A 19,891-nucleotide genomic window follows, 5' to 3' on the forward strand; every position below is an offset into this window, starting at 1 on the left:
CTATAAAACTCCTAGAAGACAACAAAGAAGAAAACTTGCATGGCCTTGTACTTTTTAGATTTGATAAGTTGAACTCCATTAAAATTTTAAAATTCTGCTCTGCAAAAGACACTGTCAGGAGAATGAGAAAATGGCAGACTGGGAGAAAATATATGTGAAAGATACAACTCATAAAGGACCGTTATCCAAAATATAAAAAGAATTCTTAAAACCCAACAATAAGAAAACAACCTGATTAACAAATGAGCCAAAGACTTTGACAGACACCTCATCAAAGAAGATCTACAAATGGCAAATAAGCATATGAAAACATGCTCCACATGAGGTGCCCTCAGGAAAATGCAAATTAAAACAACAATGAGACACTATACACCACCTATCAGAATGGCCAAAATCCAGAACACTAACAATGCCAAATACTGGAAATGATATGGAGCAACAGAAACTCCCATTCATTGCTGATGGAAATGCAAAATGGTACAGCTACTTTGGAAGACAGTTTGGTGACTTCTCACCAAACTAAATATACTCTTAACATACAATCCAGTACTCACACTCCTTGTTCTTTATCCAAAGGGGTTGGAAACTTACACCCATGTAAAACCTTGCACACAGATGTTTATAACAACTTTATTCATAATTGTCAAAACTTAGAAGTAATCAGGATGTCCTTCAGTAGCTGAATGGGTGATAAACTTGGTACATCCAGATAATGGAATATTATTCAGCGCTAAAAAGAAATGAGCTAGGAAGCCATGAAAAGATATGGAGGAAGCTTAAATGCATATTACTAAGTGAAAGAAGCCAATCTGAGGAGGCTACATACTATATGAGTCCAACTATATGACATTTTAGAAAAGGTAAAACTATGAAAATAATAAAAAGATCATTGGTTGCCTGGGTTAGGGGGAGGAAGGCGGGGAGTACAGAGTACATCTAGGGCAATGAAAATACTCTATAAGATACAATAATGATGGATACATGTTGTGCATTTGCCCAAGTCCATGGAATATTCACTTATGAAGAGTGAACCCTAATGTAAACTATGGGCTTTGGGTGATAATAACGTGTCAGTTTAGGTTCATCAGTTGTAACAAATGTACCACTCTTGTGGGGGATGTTAAGGGCAAGGAGGGACTATGCATGTGTGGGGCAGGGAGAATATGGGAAATCCCTGTACCTTTTACTAAGTATTTCTGTGAAAATAAAACTGTTCTAAAAATAAAGTCTATTAAAAAATAAAAAAGATATGTGTTCTTCTCTATATGTATATTTCAATGAAAAGGTGTTTAAAATCTTGGTTGTTACAGTGTCAAAACAGTAAAATTATCTGAATCTTCATATTGATTAAATAATTTAAAATGTAGATACTATATGTGCCCTATCCCAATTATATGGCCCAGTGTATGTATTAAATTTGGCATAAACTGAGTTGTGTGAGAATACTGCTTTTATTTCACTTAGAGAAAATTACTAGGGAAATCTGAATGTGGTAGTTAACAAAGTATCTGTTATTAGTTAGGAACCATCTAAAATAAAGACTACAAGTCCCCCATCTGTTCAAATTCTTCATTTTCTCTTGTTTATAACTTGTGATTTTTTACTACTGGAAAGAAATTTTTTTGAATGTCTTTTAGGACAGTCTCAGTGTGTCTTTCCAGGTTTCCACTGTAACTCTTCTGTGTGTATAAAACACTCTTCTAGGATTTGATTTGGTCCAATCATTTTTGCTATGTGCTTTTGAGCAGAACAGTTTATTTATTCATGATGCCGATTCCAACTTAATTCTCTGGGAGTGGGACTGACGTTACATATAAAGCACTTTAAGCTTTTCAGAAGTCAAGCACTGAAAAAACTATAATGTTTTGGTGCAGTTGTTTCTCTATTGTTTATTTAAGCACTCAAATATTGCTAGTCTTAGAAAAGGTCTTTTTTCATTTCTTAACCTAATGGACATTATTAACTGAAGTTTCAGATCTGGTTCTTAAAACACATTTATTATTGTTTCATCTATCTGTCTGTCTGTATCTGTCTACTTAATCTACCATCTATCTTTCATTTATCTATCATCATTAATATTTTAATTCTAGTTGTATTTGTTAAACTGATAAATCAAATGAAACCCTTCTGAAAAGTTGGGAGTTCTTATTTTTTTCTTTCTGGAACTTTGGGATGAATATTAAATGCAGAGTTGAGTTGTTTTGCTGGTTGTGATGGATGGCGTTTACTCTGTGTGCCTTGGCGAGTCTCCTTTGTTGCATAGCTCTGTTTGCAGCTGTGACTTTGCCATGGTTGGGGTTGGCACTTAACCATGATAAATGAACCATAGGTTGGATTAAAAAATACCCAAAGGTACTGGGGAAGAGTCCACATGTCTGTATCTTAAAACTTTTCCTTCCCATTCTTGTGACCTATGTTTTTCCTAAATCTTAAATTTAGAGTAGTATACATTATTAATTTTTCCAATTAGTATAGTGAATAGTATTCACCAGTGTTTCATTTTACATGTTTTTATTCACATTTTCTGAATTATTTCTAATTGAGATAATTTATGTAAAAGTATCAATTACTAGCTTGAACTCTTGACAGGCACTCAACAAACTCTAGTTTTGGTTTTCTAAAATTCCTGTCCTTAGTTAAATTTTTTGCTACTTTGACCCAATGTTTAGAGCACTTTTTAGAAAAGCTTCCCCCTTGGTAGGAGGCAGTCAAAGGTGACGAAAGCTGGAAATATGAGCAGGGAACTTGATCATTCACTAGGTTCCAAATATGCCAGTCATCTCTACTATGCAAAACAACTTATGACTTGTGGCATTCCCCAGATCACTTATAAAAGTTTGCCCATGGGGGCTGCAAACTTTGAAGCAGGAAACAGAATATATTTGCCATGGATAATGGAAGGGAGCTGATTGATATTGATAGATTTCAAGGATGATGGCCTTTCTCATCAGGACCATTGGTCCACATAATACTTGGATCAGATAATTATCAAATGCAGTGAACACTTTTCAATTCTTATTTGACCTCCAGACATAGCAATGGCATCTAGTCAAATAAATGTTGGGCTCTAATGCAGAGTTGATAAGCTGGCCTATATTCCTCACTCCATTAATAATGTTTCAAAACATTCCTTCTTCATCTTTCTGTAAAACCTCCTGCTCCATTGATCCTCATGCCATTCATCTTCCACACTCATTATATCCCCTATCTTTTACTGGATAATATAGTGGTTTCCTAGCTACCCATTCTTCTTCATTAAAGTTTTTCTCTTACATTTTTTATTTTGAATGAATTCAAATTTATAAAAGAGTTCTAAAGAAGTATACAGAATTCCCATATACCCTTCGGCCATCTTCCCTTAATGTTAACCTCTTACCAAAACAAGGAAATTAGTCCAACATTGTCAACTAAATGACAGGCTTTAGTGGCCTTTAGTGGTTGGATTTCACCAGTTTTTACACGCATGTCCTCTGTTCCAACATCCAGTCCAGTATACGTTGCATTTGTTTTCATGTCCCTTTAGACTCCTCCGGTCTGTCTTTCCTTGTTTCATAGCATTTCCTTGTTTCTCGTGACTTCAACACTTTTGAAGATTACTGACCGGAAGTTTTGTAGAATGTCCCTCAATTTATCCCTCATCATGAGATGTTTTCTCATGAGTAGACTGGGTTGGATTTGGAGGAAGACTACCACAGAAGTAAAGTACCCTTCCCATCACATCATGTCAGGGGGCGCATGGTGTCAATATGACTTAGGACTGGTGATATAAACCTTGATCACTCAGTTAAGGTAGTGTCTGCCAGGACACTGTAAAGTTACTATTTTCTCCCTCTTTTCAGACTCTCAGGTAGAAATGAGTCACTAAGTCTAGCCACACTTAAGAGGAGGAGAATTAAGCTCCACTTCCTAGAGGGAGAAATATTGAAAAATGTTTACACATATGTTAAAATCATCGCAGTAATTAATAAATATATTGGGGAGGATAGTTTGAGGCTATATAAATATCCTGTTCCTCCGTAATGTTTTGGTGGCTACTTTTAGCGTTCATCTGTGGATCTTGCCTGAAGCAAATATTCCTGTGGCAATTTTCTATTTTCCTCATTCCTTCTACATTTATTATTTAGAATTATTCTGTATGGAAAATTTGTTACTTTTCCCCTATTTATTTATTTAATCACTTATTTATATCAATATAAACTTATGGATGTTTATTTTACTTTTGTGCTATAATCCAAACCTATTGTTTTGTTGCTTAAAAAGCTTTGGCCTTTGGAAAATATTTTAGGTTGTTTTTTGTGTCCCTCCTGCATCTTTCTTAATTGATTTCTATTTTTTTGAGCACTTCAATTTTGGCATTAATCACAGCTTTTCTATTCATTAATTAAAGAAAATCTGTTCATTGTTTTTTTGTTGCAATTTTTACCATTGTTCTGAGTGACTTCCATGCCTATGTGAACAACTTATCTAACAGCTGTAACATCTCATTTCGGTGACCTTATCAACTCTCATGATCCTTATCTCCACTCAACTTCAGCCACCTACAGCGGTGAGCACACCCTGATTCTTGCTATTACCTGAATTGCTCTACCTTTGCAATATTAATTCTTAAAAATCTAATTTTCTAGGTCTTTCAGTCTCTTCCCCCAACAATTATTCTTTCTTCTCATAGAAGCCTGAGGTCTCTTCATTTCTCCTTTTTTTCCCAGTCCATAAATTGTAGAGTTCACAGCCTATGAGCCAGCACTTCAACCAGTTGCTGGTAAAAACCTCAGAACCTTGTTATGCTTTTGGTAGAGTTCTGCAAGCCTTCCATGTGTGTTGAATCAGCTCTCTCTCCCACTCCCCACTCTGTGCAAAGCTGTCCCTCTTTACCTTTTTATTCTCACCTCTTCTCAGCTGATGAGCACATTTCTTGCTGCATGGAGACAATAGAAATCATTAGAGAAAACACCTCCAACTCCAGGCAACAAAACTATTATCTTACCTATCCTACTTTTATATTTTTCTCCTTTTCTCTTGTTCTTCCCATGAAGAATATAGATCTCTTCCAATTTAAGGCTAATTCCTTCCACATGGTCTCTGAGTCCCATTCTTTTCCTCCTTTATAAGTCTCTCAGTTTCTTGATTTTGTCTCTCTCATATCTTCAAATTCTTCCTTTCTCTTATTGGCTCCTTTACTTGACTATGTAAACAAAGCAAAATGAAATAAAAGCCCTCCCTCCCTCAAACCCATGTTGCCCTCCCAGTACATTCATATTTTTATTTGCCTCTTGACAGGCACACTTTTTGAGAATTATCTACTTACCTGCCTCAACTTCTTAGTCCACCACAATTCAGCTACTGTCCTCCTGCACCATTCCACTGTACTGCTGTTACCAAAGTTGCCAATGGCTCCCATGTAACTCAATCCAGCACATACTTAATCAATCCTCATATTAGTTGATCATCCTTGTTGGTCACTCATTCCTTCTTGAAATCCTCCTTTTTATTTTGTTTCAGTGGCATCTTTTATTTTTCTTCCAACCATTCTGGCTATTCCTCTTTTGTTACCTATTCTTTGGGGTTACCCTTCTCACATCAGTACACTCTTGGGGAAGGGGATTTGTTCTCTCCAAAGCCCCCAATTACTATTCCTATGGCTTAAAAATCTGTGTCTCTAGCCCAGAAGTCTCATGAGCCTGAGCTCCAGATATCTACCTGACTCTTAGATACCACGACTTATATGTTCCTTAGGTACTTTGGATTCACATCCAAAACTAAACTCAACATTTTCCTTTTTATGCTGGACTTCTCTTTGTTCCCTCTCTTGGTGAATGGTACCACTATTTCTCTGGAAACCTGGGAATCTTCCTTGATTCTATTATTTCTCTTGCCTCCAGAAGTGTTTTTGTTTTTGTTTTTGTTTGCCAAGAATACCCTTATCTGCCCTTTACATTCTTTCAAGTCTCTCAAATCATCCCCCACCATGCCTTCCTTGACCACCTTTCTACCTCCATGCCCTTCCTTTGTATTTCATGGCACCCTACATCCTGTTAAAACAGTTAGCTTACCACATGCTTTCCTGAATCTCCAATAAGTAGGAGAGAATAAATGAATTCCTTTTATTTTTTTTTATTAACCATAACTACCTTTTACTACTCCTCATTTAAATCTTTTTCTAGGCAAAAAGTGATATAAAGCAGATTTAATTTCAGAAAATCATTTTAGAGACATTCCCCATGGAAACATCATTACAAATGTAGTTGGGTTCTCAGATAATCCAATATCCTAATTCATAATATAGCTGAAATGAATTTATAATTCCCCTTGAAATTTTCCTAGGTGTTATCATTGCTCTAGGGAATCCCATATTTTCCTTCCTTTTCTTTTCCTTTCCTTTCCTTTCCCATTTACCTGTCATTTTTTTCCTTCCATATCCTCTCATTCACATAATGGGTTAAATAGCCTTTTATGAGTTTGTATGAGATCTCTTTGCAACATTGATTGTTTGCAAAATGGCAAGTTGCGGTTTTTAGCAAGAAGAGAATATGTTGGCAAAGATAATGTTAATGCCTCTAGTTGAATCCACATCAATAGATTATTCCTTTGTTTATGGAAAAATGGAATAGCTAGAGGTTGTGACTGCCACAATGCCTAGAACCCAGTATCTGTCAACTATCTACTACTATCTATCTACTGAAATGGGATTGCAATTTCTCCATACACATTTTCTCTAGACCATTGCTAGGCAGTCTATGGTGACCAAGGATAAAAGTAGTAATGACCTGGATGTAGACTAGGTCAGCCATTTATATGTACAAATATTGGTTGTTAAGGTTTACAAAACTTGGAGGAGTACATACATACACACACACACACACACACACACACACACACACACCTTTAACCATTAAAATCCATCCTGTGATATAGTATTGCTCTGTGGGCTACCAGTGTAGAAAAAAAACCTGCTGTAAAACAAAATCTTTTCTGTCTTGAGAATGTGACTTCTTGATGAGAATCATTCGATTGAAATCTCCAAAACTGAATTTCCAATTTACTTATACCCGACTGGTTAATGTTCAGATTTCATTCAGATGTTGGACTCAGCCCAAGACTACACTTAGACTTCCCTCCCATTAACAAAAATTTCTGGAACTATGGATATTTGCTGCATGTCTTTCACCTGGTTAGACTGCCTGATGCTTTTGCTGAAACAGCGAATCTCTCAGGCTGCCAGGTACCATGGTTATCTGTCTCCTCATGCTGATTCCTGGCAGTCAACAGGCATGCTGCTGTGCCTCTCAATGTCCTTGTGAAGAAGCAAGGTCTTGGTTGCTGGTCAAACATAAAGGTTGTATATATTAGTCTATCATGTACCCATGACTACTTTGTGGCTCTACTGACCTAGACCTAATCACCTAAGATAAATTATTTTATACATTCTTAATATAGTTTTTCAATCATCTTTATGTTGTGAAGAGTTTATGTTCAAAAGGAATTATTTGGACTCCATATTTCAGTGGTTGCAGCTTATCCTAAACTGTAGCTTACATGTTAGAGGTACACTCACAGAGTTGTGTGAATACTAACTGTATACCTAAGCATAGCTTTTGACCAGGAAATGGAATATGCTAAGAGCAATCATAGTCTGGTCCTTTACCTGTATGTGGGAATACTATTTGATCTAACTATTACAATTTGTTAGTCAGTTAGTGTATATTGAACCTGTGAAATGCTTAAAGCATAGCCGTAAGCATTTTAAGGAGGTTCGATACTCTATCTTTCATTTAACCATTCAAAACACATACTCATGAAATGGTCCTAAAATAATCCCTGGGCAATGGTTCATTAAGTACAAGCCTATAAATTGAACCTATAGTCAGTGCTGGGGTTAGAGTCAAGGAGTAATCAGAGTAAGGAAAAGTACATCCACTCAACACATTCTAGAAAAGATTTATTGAATGCTTACTTTGTGTCAGGCACTGTGGTAGGCTAGATGCTAGGGATACCAAGATAAATCCATGCATTCACTTGCCTCAGGCTCTTAAGAGGAAGACAGCATGTGAAAAGTTCATGGGCAAACTGCCATAGGAATACAAAGAGAACTCCGAGGAGCAAAGATTTCTGAGGTATGTAGACAATCCATAAAACCCTGCATCTACAATTCTAAACAGAGTTGCTGCTTGCAATGTTTGGTTCCTAGTTACCTTGGGTAGAAATGACACTTTGTCCCGAGCCCTCTATCAACAGACTGATGATTTGGAATTCAGTGAAGTGAGAAAGCTGAACTCTGCAAGCTTTATGTTAGACTTTAAGGTACTGATTAAATAAAAGCACAAGGAGGAGCTTTGAAATTCAGTTTGTAAAGATTGTTTGACCAAGTGGGACCATATGTTAAACAAATATTTGGGTGTGTGGTGAAATACCACAGGCACAGCCAAGTGGGATGGGATGATATTGGGAGACAGAAACACATTGCTAGCACAAGAAGAGTCTTCAGGACTTTTTATAGTATTTAGATCCATGTTAACATCTTGAGCTTGTCTCACTATGTCATGCCTATCTTTAAGCAGTATCATCCTGAAATGCTATAGACTACCATGGTCTAATAGAAATATAATGTGAGATGCATGTATTTTAAATTTCTAGTCACATTAAAAAAGGTAAAAAGAGAGGTGAAATTAAGTTTAGTAATATATTTTATGTAACCCAATATATTCAAAATATTATTTCAACATGTAGTCAATATAAAAATTTAGGACATTTCTCACATTTCAAGAACTCAATAGCCACATTTGGCTAATGGTTACCATGTTGGATAGTGCAGCTCTGGACAGATATAGATATATATTGTTTTTAAGAGTCTCCATAGGGGATGATTCTTCAGCGTTTTTAGGGGAGCCCATTCAGAATGTTCACTGATGCTGGGAAAGTGCTCTTAAATGTAGCACAGATTCCTAATGCCAACATTTGACTGTTTCTTCTTATCTCATGCTGTTATCATTCAGTGAATATTTACTGAACTTCTAATGTATACTAGGTTATATGTTAGGGGTTGGGATATAATAGCAAACAGCATTACTGTGGTTCTTGTTTTCAGGGTGCTTACAAGGTATAAGGTAGAAGAGAAAAAGTAAATAAGTAAATTAAATGTGTAATTATGACATGTGTTGGGATGGAAAAGTGCAGGGAGCACCTATGAAGATTTATAGCTGGAGAACCTCTCCTGGTCTGGAGAGACTGGGAGATTTCCCCTGAGGGAGTGACCTTTGATCTGAAATCAAAATGATACCTATGAGGGGGCTCTGAGGCAAAAAGGCATTTGGCACTTTGAAGGATCTAACAGGAGAATGGTGTAGCTCAAGTGGAAAGAGCAAAGGTGAAAGTGGTTCATAATAGGCAAAGGCCAGAACACATGTGACCTTTAGGACTAGAATCCTTCTCCTTTTATAGTCTTAAAAACACTGTATGTTTTTAAGGAATAGAGGGACAAATTATTGGATTTGCATAATACAATATCTCCTGCTATAAACTGGAGAATGGATCTGAAGGAAAACAGGTGAATGTGGAGAGACCATTCAGGAAACTATTTTATAATCTGAGTAAGAGGATTAGGGCAGTAGCCACCTAAGGCCTTAAATGGATGACTTTGAGACATACTAGTAAATAGGACTCAATGATGCACTGAATAGTGGGGGAGGTGGGCGCCAAGCACGGGGAAGAGTAGTGTCCAGGCTGACTCCCAGCTTTTTTGACCTGCTTAAGTAAGTAGATGTGGGTCCTTTCGAGCTTTCTTATCTTTCCTCTGGCATGCTGGAAATATTAGGGTGAAGTATCCATCATCTAAAATAGGAAATATAGTGTTAATTTGCCTATCATCTTTCTTTTTTGCTTGAATCAGAAATTTGTAATTCTTTGGTGCTAATATTAGTATAACATAAAGAAAAAAATTAATAGTGGGCTTCTGTCCATATCTCTTATGCTTTTACTTACTGAGTAATCACAGGGTGAATCACTTAACAATTTTATTGCTTTTAACAATATTGTCTTTTTTCTTATAAATTATATGATCTTTGCATTGACATACAGTATTATTACTATAATATTGTTATGAGTAGCTATTAATGACAGACTTCGCAGAGGAAGGCTAAGGGGAAACAATAAAGGAAATAACTCATCTGATTCTAAAGCTTCCTAAGCCAATTAAGAAACTGCAACAATAAAGCTTTAATTAATTTATTTTTTTTACAACTGTTTGGACAGATTTGTAATCATTCTTAGCTAATCATTAAAAGATTACATTTTACATGGCTATCTTTTTTTTTCATTGCTTTTTTAACATTAGTTATTAAATAGTTCATTTATTTCCTATTCCAAGTCTGGTTGATATAAAAAATTCAAACTGTTAAATAATTCAAAAGAGTTGGGCTTGACAATAATGTTCATTCATTCATGGGATAATTATTAAGCTCCTAGATGCTTAATAAGATAGATAACACTTGAGGGGTTTAAAATATAGCAGTGGAGGCATAAATGAATAAATACATAAATATATGATTTAATACAGTAGTGATAAGTACTATTTGAAAAAGGGAAAGAGATACAGAGCCCTAAGCTCTGAGGGTTATGTAGCTATGGTGATGAGGGAAGACCTCTCCATAAGGGAACATGTGAACAGTGTCCTGAAGGCAGTGAGGGAGTGTGAGCTGAGCAAATATCTGAGGTAAGACTCTCTTAGGCACAGGGAAGCAAGTACAAAGATTCTGAGGTGGTCATGTGCATCTTCCAGGAACATTAGCAAAGAAGCCAATGATGCTGAACTACTATGAGGAAGGAAACAACGGAGAAAATGAGATCAAAGAGGTGAGGAGGGGCAACATTATGAAGTCTTAAGGTCAAATAAAGATTTTGGATTTTATTCCAAGTACGATAGGAGCCATTGGAGAGTTTTGAACTGGGGACAAATTTGAATTTAGATGTAGGGTGTATGAGAAAGAGGAAAATCAGGCATGATTCTTAGGTTTCTGGCCTGAGCATTAGATACAAGGTGATGCCATTTATTCAGGTGGGGAAAACTAGGGAGGAATGAATTTAGAGGAGAAATCAAAATAATTCAGTTTGGGGCATGTGAAATTTGAAATGCCTCTTAGAAATTCCAGTGGAGATGTTAAATAGATATATATAGAAATTTGTAGTTCACGGGATAATTGAAGGCTGGAAATATACATTTGAAATGAATACCTAGAATTTAAAGTAGCTGTTGAAATTCTTATCCATGGATCACAGTAGGTTTATTCTGCAGCCACTACTATTTACATTTCTCTCCCCTCTTTGCCCTAGTTTTACTCCTGCCTTTGACTTTGTGGAGGAGCAGAGAACATTCTTCCTATTGGAGAAGGATAGTAGTCCTTATCTAGATGATGATGGTGGAAGAGAATGGGAATAGTAATTCATCTATAGGCATTTGTTGGAAGCTTACTGTGTGCAAAATCATAACATAGGGAGCAAAAGCAAACAGAGTCTTTGTCTTCACTGAGCTTACAATCTGGTGCATAGTAAGGCATAGAGGCTTAGATCAGACATTAATCAAGTAATCACAAAAACAAACATAACATTGTAATGATAGCACGTAACGGAACAGAAATTCATGTTGCTGGAGTATATAATAGGAGGGATTATGTCCTGGGATAGAGTCAAGGAAGGCTTCCTGATGGTATTATTGTGAGTTGTTATTAAGAGGTGAGTTAACTAGACAAAGAGTGATCCAGGGAGAGGGAACAGCATATACAATGGTCCTGTGGCAGGAGGGACTATGGTACATATTCATATGTAAAGAAGACTAGAGTGGCAGGAGCACTGAGAGTGAAGGACAGCATTGTGCAAGGTAAAGGTGGAAATTCACACAGCAAACATATAATGGCTTGTAGGCCTCATGCTTTGAGAAAAATCATTGTGGTTACAGTGTGCAGAATGGATTGAGGCTGGGTGGGGATGGAGGAAAGAGACAAAGAAAGGATGAGGAAAACCATAGGTCCATATAGAGGAGGCTGAGCTGAGTAAATTGGGGAGCTGAAGCTAACAGTCTCAAATAGAGGCACCAATGCTAAGAAACAGTACAGCAGGGTGGTTAAGGCTCTAGGCTTTGGAATCAGACATAACACAGGTTTGAAACGTAGCTCTTCTACTTACTGCTGTGTGACTTCATGCAGATTTCTGTAAATTAGGGATAATAGTACCTATACCGCAAGTTATTGTAGGGATTAAATCAGATTATATGATAAAATGCTAAGCCAGCTTTCAATAATTATGGTGTTGTCACTCTCTGGAATTTAGCAGTCACCTCCAGAAAAATGTGTTGGGGGGAAAAACAGGTTTTTCTATGTTAGTTGGAAATCTTTAGAGAAAACAATCTAAAAATCTATAAATCTACAAATTTACAAATTTACTGAGCATCCGCTTTCAGCAATCGCTTGCAAGAATAGTATATGTTAATTATTGATTATAGTTTTGATTTTTGAGATAGGCTTTCCCAGAAAATGGGCCCTATGTAAAAATATTGACATATATATATAAAATTTGTGATCTTAACATCTGCGATCAATGTGATTACAATTTTGTCCATTTTTATTTGATATAATGTAAAAAGCAAAACAAAAAGTGTGGAAAAGAGTCCCTTTAGACTCAATTACATGCCATCATTTTCTAAACTTCATTATTTACTTACTATTAAAGGCTTATAAGTTAATTAATGTCCTGTGAATTGCAAATCAATTATTTCACAATGAAGCATAAAATTAGTTTAAGAGATTCGTATATAGGCATGACATGGTATATTGGCTTTTCTTCAGAAGTGGATCAAATAAAAATATGTGACAAGAAAAAATGTAGATGACATGTTAGGTGGTGGGTAACTAATTGTGCTTTCAGTGTAGGAGCAAAAAAACATGTGACCGGAATTCTAAAAAGCGTATCTTTGCATTTTTGTTGTAAAGTTATAATGGCTTCATAAACATAAAATTACTCTCCAAATGTGATTCAATTCAAGGACATCTTTATTTTACACACCTAAATGAAATAATATATGTTAAGTGCCCAGCCCAGTGAGGTATTTAGTATTTGTAGAATAATGTTCTTCTTTTTCCTTCCTCTTAGGTGCCCTCTGCAGTTATTTAATTGCAAATTTTACTAAAAGCACCTTTCTTTTCTTTAGTATTATTATGTTCCTTTCTGAAATTATATGTGTAATACATGCTCATTGCAGATAACTTGTAAAACACAGAAAACAGCAAAAAGGTCACCTGTGATCTCACCCTAGAGAGAACTACTTTTGATATTTAGGTATATGTTATTTTAATACACTTTTCTAGAATATTCAACTTGGAATTCATAACCTTGGCTTTTAAACAGTTTGTTTCATGAAGCACATGATAAGGAGACTTAGCCAGCTAGGGTCTATGTTGTTATTTTTGAAGAACAGAACAGACCCTAATTGCCAAATTGCCAAGCTGTCCAAATATTTTTCACTTGTTCAAATATTTTAAAAATAAACCTTATTTTAAGAAACAGTTTTAGATTTTCAGAAAAATGGCAAAGATAGTACAGACAGTTCCCATGTACCCTCTACCCAGTTTCCCCTATTATTAACATCTTGCATTAGTATAGTATGTGTGTTACAATTAATGAACTAATATTGATATATTGTTAATAACTAAAGCTCAGACTTTATTCAGATTTCCTTAGTTTTTACCTAATGCCCTTTCTCAGTTTCAGAATCTCATCTAGAACACTACATTACATTTAGTTGTGGTGTCTCCTTAAGCTCCTCTTAACTGTGAAACTTTCTTAGATTTTCCTTGTTTTTAATGACCTTGAGAGTTTTAATGAGTACTGGTGATATATTTTGTAGAATGCTGTTCAGTTGGGATATTTTGATGTTTTTCTCATGATTAGCCTGGAGTTTTTGGTAGGAAGACAACAAAAATAAAGTACCATCTTGTCACATTCTATCAAAGGAAGATACTATCAATATGACATCACTGTTGATGTTGATCTTGACACCTGGCTGGAGTAGTGTTTGTCCAGTTTCTTCATTGTATCTTTACTCTTTTTGCCCCCTTTCCCTACTGTGCTCTTTGGAAAGAAGTCACTATGCACAGCCCATACTTAAGGAGGGGAGAATTATGCACCCCCACCTGGAGAGTAGAGTAGCTGTATAAATTATATGGAATGCTCCATGAGAGATTTGTCTATTCTCGCATATGTATGTATACATGTATGTATACATGTATGTATGCATGTTCATATGAATGTATTTACCTATGTCAGTATGGACTCATGGATATTTAGTTTATACTTTGGGCTATAATCCAATACTTCCTTATTTTTTGTTGCTCAAATTGTTACAGCTTGGCCATTGTGATCTCTTTTAGGTGGCTATCATGTCCTTTTGACATACACTCCTTATTGGAGTTCTTTTTTTTTTTTTTTTGAGCACTTTCTTACTTTCTGTCACTGTAAGATGCTCTAGATTCATTTTAGAAATTTCCTGTCCCTGTCTCAATCTGCCTATAATTAAAATTAGAATCAGTAGGGTCTAGAATCAGATTGCCTTATTTCAAATCCTGGCTTAACCATTTGTCAGCTATGTGATCTAGAACTGTTTCACCTTTTGAGGGATAGATGGGACCCAGTTTCCTCTTCTGTTTGAGCTTTTTCAGAGCAGGGACTTTTTTTCTTTTTTTCTCTACTATATCCCCAGTACCCAGAATTGTGTCTGGTACATAGTGGTGCAATCAAGAAATATCTGTTGAGTGAATATAAATTCAGGGAAGCAAGAAATAGAAATAACTTTGTTTCTCATTTTGTCCTAAAATATTTGTCTAAGTTATTATTTTCAATTTAATTTCATTATTATCAAAGTAATATATGCATATGGCTTAAAGATTTAAATAGTTCTTCAGTATTTTAAACAAAATAACCATGTTCTAACTCATTCCCTGAGGCAACCACTTTCAATTTCCTTAGCTGATTATTTTAGATACCTATCTCGTTATGTCTAAATAACATGTTTTTATTGTTGCTGCTTGATTTATAAATTTTATTCATTGTCTATTCATTTCCAGCAATGAGGGATGAGGATCTAGCACCACACACTGTATCTTGTCTTCCCATTCTGCTTTCAATATCTGCCAGAGACCATTAGGATCACACCTGAAATCAAGTTAAGTTTACTATTTGCTGCAACAAAGGAGACCCTACGTGATGCAAAACAAAGGTGAGTTTCAAAAGGGGCTAATGAAGGGGGGTTATAAAATTTGGGTGATCTTAGCAGGGATTGGTCAGAATTTGTAAATTAAGGAGCTGATGGAACATCAGTGGTTTTATTTTTTAGAATACATGAGGCTATGTGGAATTACCTTTGCATCAGTTTATTTGTGGTCTTATATATAGGAGTCTGAATAAACTGGTGTTAATTGTGAGAGTCTATAATGCATATCATAATTTGGCTTGGTACAGTTCTGTGAATCAGTATACTTTTACAAGACATAATTTCTGACTTAATTCTTAATTTCTAACATCCTAGCTTCCAGAAGAGCTGCTTTTCAATTTATCACTCTCAAAATAGTTCTACCAAAACTGGTTAAAATAATATTTGGTATTTACATTTCTACAACTTTTTTGGAAGTGGAGCCATGTAGTATACTTTTATTTCTTTCCCTTTTCTTGCTTTACTGTCTTATATGTAGACATTTAGTGGACAGGTATTACTAGTGGAACAGGCTCAAAACAGTTCTTACAACCTGAGCTGTAAACTTGCAGAAGTCCCTGCTCTCTGTTTTTTAACTTGTTTCACACTGTGTATGAAAAGTTGAATGAAATAAATCCAACAATACTCCTGAAATTGGCTATATTGCCCTTTAGGTAATATCACATCAGAAGTCCTGCTAAGCTAATAGCTGGTCATGGGATCAATTTTGGAATCAATATAATAGGTATCTTTATTTTTATTGGTTGTTAGTCTTATTATTCAGTTGTAAATGTTCCTTGTATATTCTTGATATGAGAGTTTTGTCATATATTTGGATCTTATTTTTTATTTTGAATATTTTATCTTAGTCTGTGGCTAGCAGTCTCACTTTTTTTTTTGCCTCCAAAATCTTTTTTTTTATTTTAATTCCAACATAGTTAACATACAGTGTTACATAAATTTCAGATATTACATTATAGTGATTTAACAATTCTATACATTACTCAGTGCTCATCATGATAAGTGCAGTCTTAATCCCCTTCCCCTATTGCACCCATCCCCCCATCCCCCTCCCCTCTGGTAACCATCTGTTTGTTCTCTATAGTTAACAATGTAGATGGAGCTAGAGAGTGTTATGCTAAGTAAATAAGTCAGTCAGAGAAAGACAAATACCATACAATTTCACTCATATATGAAATTTAAGAAACAACACAAATGATCATTGGGGTAAAAAAGAGAGAGGAAAACCAAGAAACAGACTCGTAACTATAGAGAAATACAATGGATTTCTGTATATTAATTTTGTATCCTGTGACCTTACTGAATTCATTTATCAATTCTAGTAGTTTTTGGGTGGAGTCTTTAGGGTTTTCTATATATAGTATCATGTCATCTGCAAATAGTGCAAGTTTTACTTCTTCCTTACCAGTTTGGATGCCTTCTAAACCTAGATTTGTGGAGGGTTTTTATCATGAATGGATGTTGTACTTTGTCAAATGCTTTTTCTTCTTTTTTTTTTTTTTAAATTTTTTTATTGTTATGTTAATCCCCATACATTACATCATTAGTTTTAGATATAGTGTTCCATGATTCATTGTTTGTGCATAACACCCAGTGCTCCATGCAGAACGTGCCCTCCTCAATACCCATCACCAGGCTAACCCATCCTCCCACCCCCCTCCCCTCTAGAACCCTCAGTTTGTTTTTCAGAGTCCATCGTCTCTCATGGTTCTTCTCCCCCTCCGATTTCCCCCCCTTCATTCTTCCCCTCCTGCTACATTCTTCTTCTTCTTTTTTTCTTTCTTAACATATATTGCATTATTTGTTTCAGAGGTACAGATCTGAGGAAATGCTTTTTCTGCATCTATTGAAATGATCATATGGTTCTTATCCTTTCTCTTACTGATGTGATATATCATGCTGAATGATTTGTGAATATTGAGCCCTTCTTCCATCCCAAGAATAAATCTCACTCAATCATGGTGAATGATTTATTTTTAAAGACTTATTTATTTATTTGAGAGAGAGAGAGGGAGGGGGGAAAGGGAGAGGAGAGAATCTCAAGCAGACTCCCTGCTGAGCACGGAGCCTGACATGGGGCTTGATCTCAGGACCCTGAGATCATGACCTGGGCTGAAATCACAAGTTGGACACTTAAACCACTGAGCCACCCAGGCGCCCCATGGTGAATGATTTTCTTTAGTGTATTGTTGGATTCAGTTTGCTAATATTTTGTTGAGGATTTTTGCATCTATGTTCATCAGAGATATTAGCCTGTATTTCTCTTTTTTGGTAATGTCTTTATCTGGTTGGTTTTGGTATCAGGGTAATGCTGGCCTCATAAAATTAATTTGGAAGCTTTTTTTCCTCTTCTATTTTTTGGAATAGTTTGAGAAAAACAGGTATTAGTTCTTCTTTGTATGTTTGGTAGAAGTCACCTGTGAAACTGCCTGGTCCTAGACTTTTGTTTGTTGGAAGCTTTGGATTACTAATTAAATTTCTTTGCTGGTAATTGGTCTGTTCAAATTTTCTATTTCTTCCTGATTCAGTTTTGGGAGGTTATATGTTTCTAGGACATATATCCATTTCTTCTAGGTTGTCCAATTTGTTGGCATATAATTTTTCATAATATTCTCTTATAGTCCTTTGTATTTCTGTGGTGCTGGTTGTTATTTCTCCTTGTTCATTTCTGATTTTGAGTCTTTTCTCTCTCTCTCTCTCTCGATGGATCTGGCTAAAAGTTGATCAATTTTGTTGATCTTTGCAAAGACCACTCCTGGTTTCATTGATGTGTTTGTTTTATTGTTTTTTTAGTTTCTATTTTGTTTATTTATGCTCTAATCTTTATTATTTCCTTCCTTCTACTGGCTTTGGGTTTTGTTTCTTCTTTTTTCTAGCTCCTTTAGGTTGTTTATTTGAGATTTTTCTTGCTTCTTGAGGTAGGCCTGTATTGCTAATAACGTCCCTCTTAGAACCACTTTTGCTGCATTCCAAAGATTTTGGACCATTTTGTTTTCATTTTCATTTGTCTCCACATGTTTTTTGATTTCCTCTTTGATTTCTTGGTTGACCCATTTATTGTTTAGTAGCATGTTTTTTAACCTCCTTGTATTTGTATTCTTCCCAGATTTTTTCTTGTGGTTGATTTCTGGTTTCATAGCATTGTGGTTGGAAAAGATACATGGTATGCTTTTGATCTTTTTGAATTTGATGAAACTTGTTTTGTGGCCTAATGTGTGGTCTCTTCTGGAGAATGTTCCATATGCACTTGAAAAGAATGTGTATTCTGAATTACTTTAGCTTTTGTTTGTCTTGGAACCTGTTTATCTCTCCTTCTATTCTGAATGGTATCCTTGCTGGATAGAGTATTCTTTGCCCAGTGTTTTTTCTTTGCAGCAGTTTGAATATATCATGCCCCTCTCTTTTGGCCTACAAAGTTTCTGCTGAAAAACCCACTGATAGCCTTATGAGGTTTTCCTTGTATGTAACTATTTTCTTTTCTCTTGGTGCTTTTAAAATTCTCTCTTTATCACAACTTTTTATCATTTTAATTACCATATATCTTGGTGTAGACCTCTTGGGTTGATTTTCTTAGGGGATCTCTGTGCCTGTTGGATTTAGATTTCTATTTCCTTCTCCAGATTCAGGAAGTTTTCAGCTTTTCTTTCTTTTTTTTTTAAGATTGTATTTGTTTATTTGTCAGAGAGAGAGAGAGAGCACAAGCAGGGGGAGCAGCAGGCAGAGCAGGCAGAGAGAGAAGCAGGCTTCCCACTGAGCAAGGAGCCCAATGCAGTACTCGATTGCAGGACCCTGGGATCGTGACCTGAGCTGAAGGCAGCCACTTAACCGACTGAACCACCCATGTGTCCCAGGGCTTTTATTTCTTCAAATAAATTTTCTACCCCCTTTTCTCTCTCTTCTCCTTCTGGGATTCCTATAATGTGAATGTTATTATGCTTGATGGTGTCCCTATGTTCCTTAAGTCTATTATCATTTATTATTATTATTTTTCTCCCCTGTCATATATATATATGATAGAATATTACTCAACCATCAAAAAGAATGAAATCTTGCCATTAACAATGATGTGGATAGAACTAGAGGGTATTATGCTAAGTGAAATAAGTCAGTCAGAGAAAGACAAACACCATATGATTTCACTCATATGTGGAATTTAAGAAACAAAACAGCCATTCTGACTGGTGTGAGGTGATAGCTCATTGTGGTTTTGATTTGTATTTCCCTGATGCTGAGTGATGTTGAGCATTCTTACATGTGTCTGTTAGCCATTCCTATGTCTTTGAAGAAATGTCTATTCATCTCTTCTGCCCATTTCTTGACTGGATTTTTTGTTTTTTTGGGTGTTGAGTTTGATAAGTTCTTTGTAGATTTTGGATGCTAGCTCTTTATCTAATAATGTCATTTGCAAATATCTTCTCCCATTCCATAGGTTGCCTTTTAGTTTTGTTGATTGTTTCCTTTGTTATGCAAACATAACTCTAACTATGTTATAGTTCATTTTTGCTTTTGTTTCCCTTGCCTCTAAGACATGTCTAGCAAGGAGTTGCTGTGGCCACAGCTGAAGAGGTTGCTGCTTGTGTTCTTCTCTAGGATTTTGATGGATTCCTGTCTCACATTTAGGTCTTTCATCCATTTTGAGTT

This window comes from Phoca vitulina, unplaced genomic scaffold (genome assembly GCF_004348235.1).
Source record: "Phoca vitulina isolate PV1807 unplaced genomic scaffold, GSC_HSeal_1.0 scaffold13, whole genome shotgun sequence".
NCBI classification, from domain to species: Eukaryota; Metazoa; Chordata; class Mammalia; order Carnivora; family Phocidae; genus Phoca; species Phoca vitulina.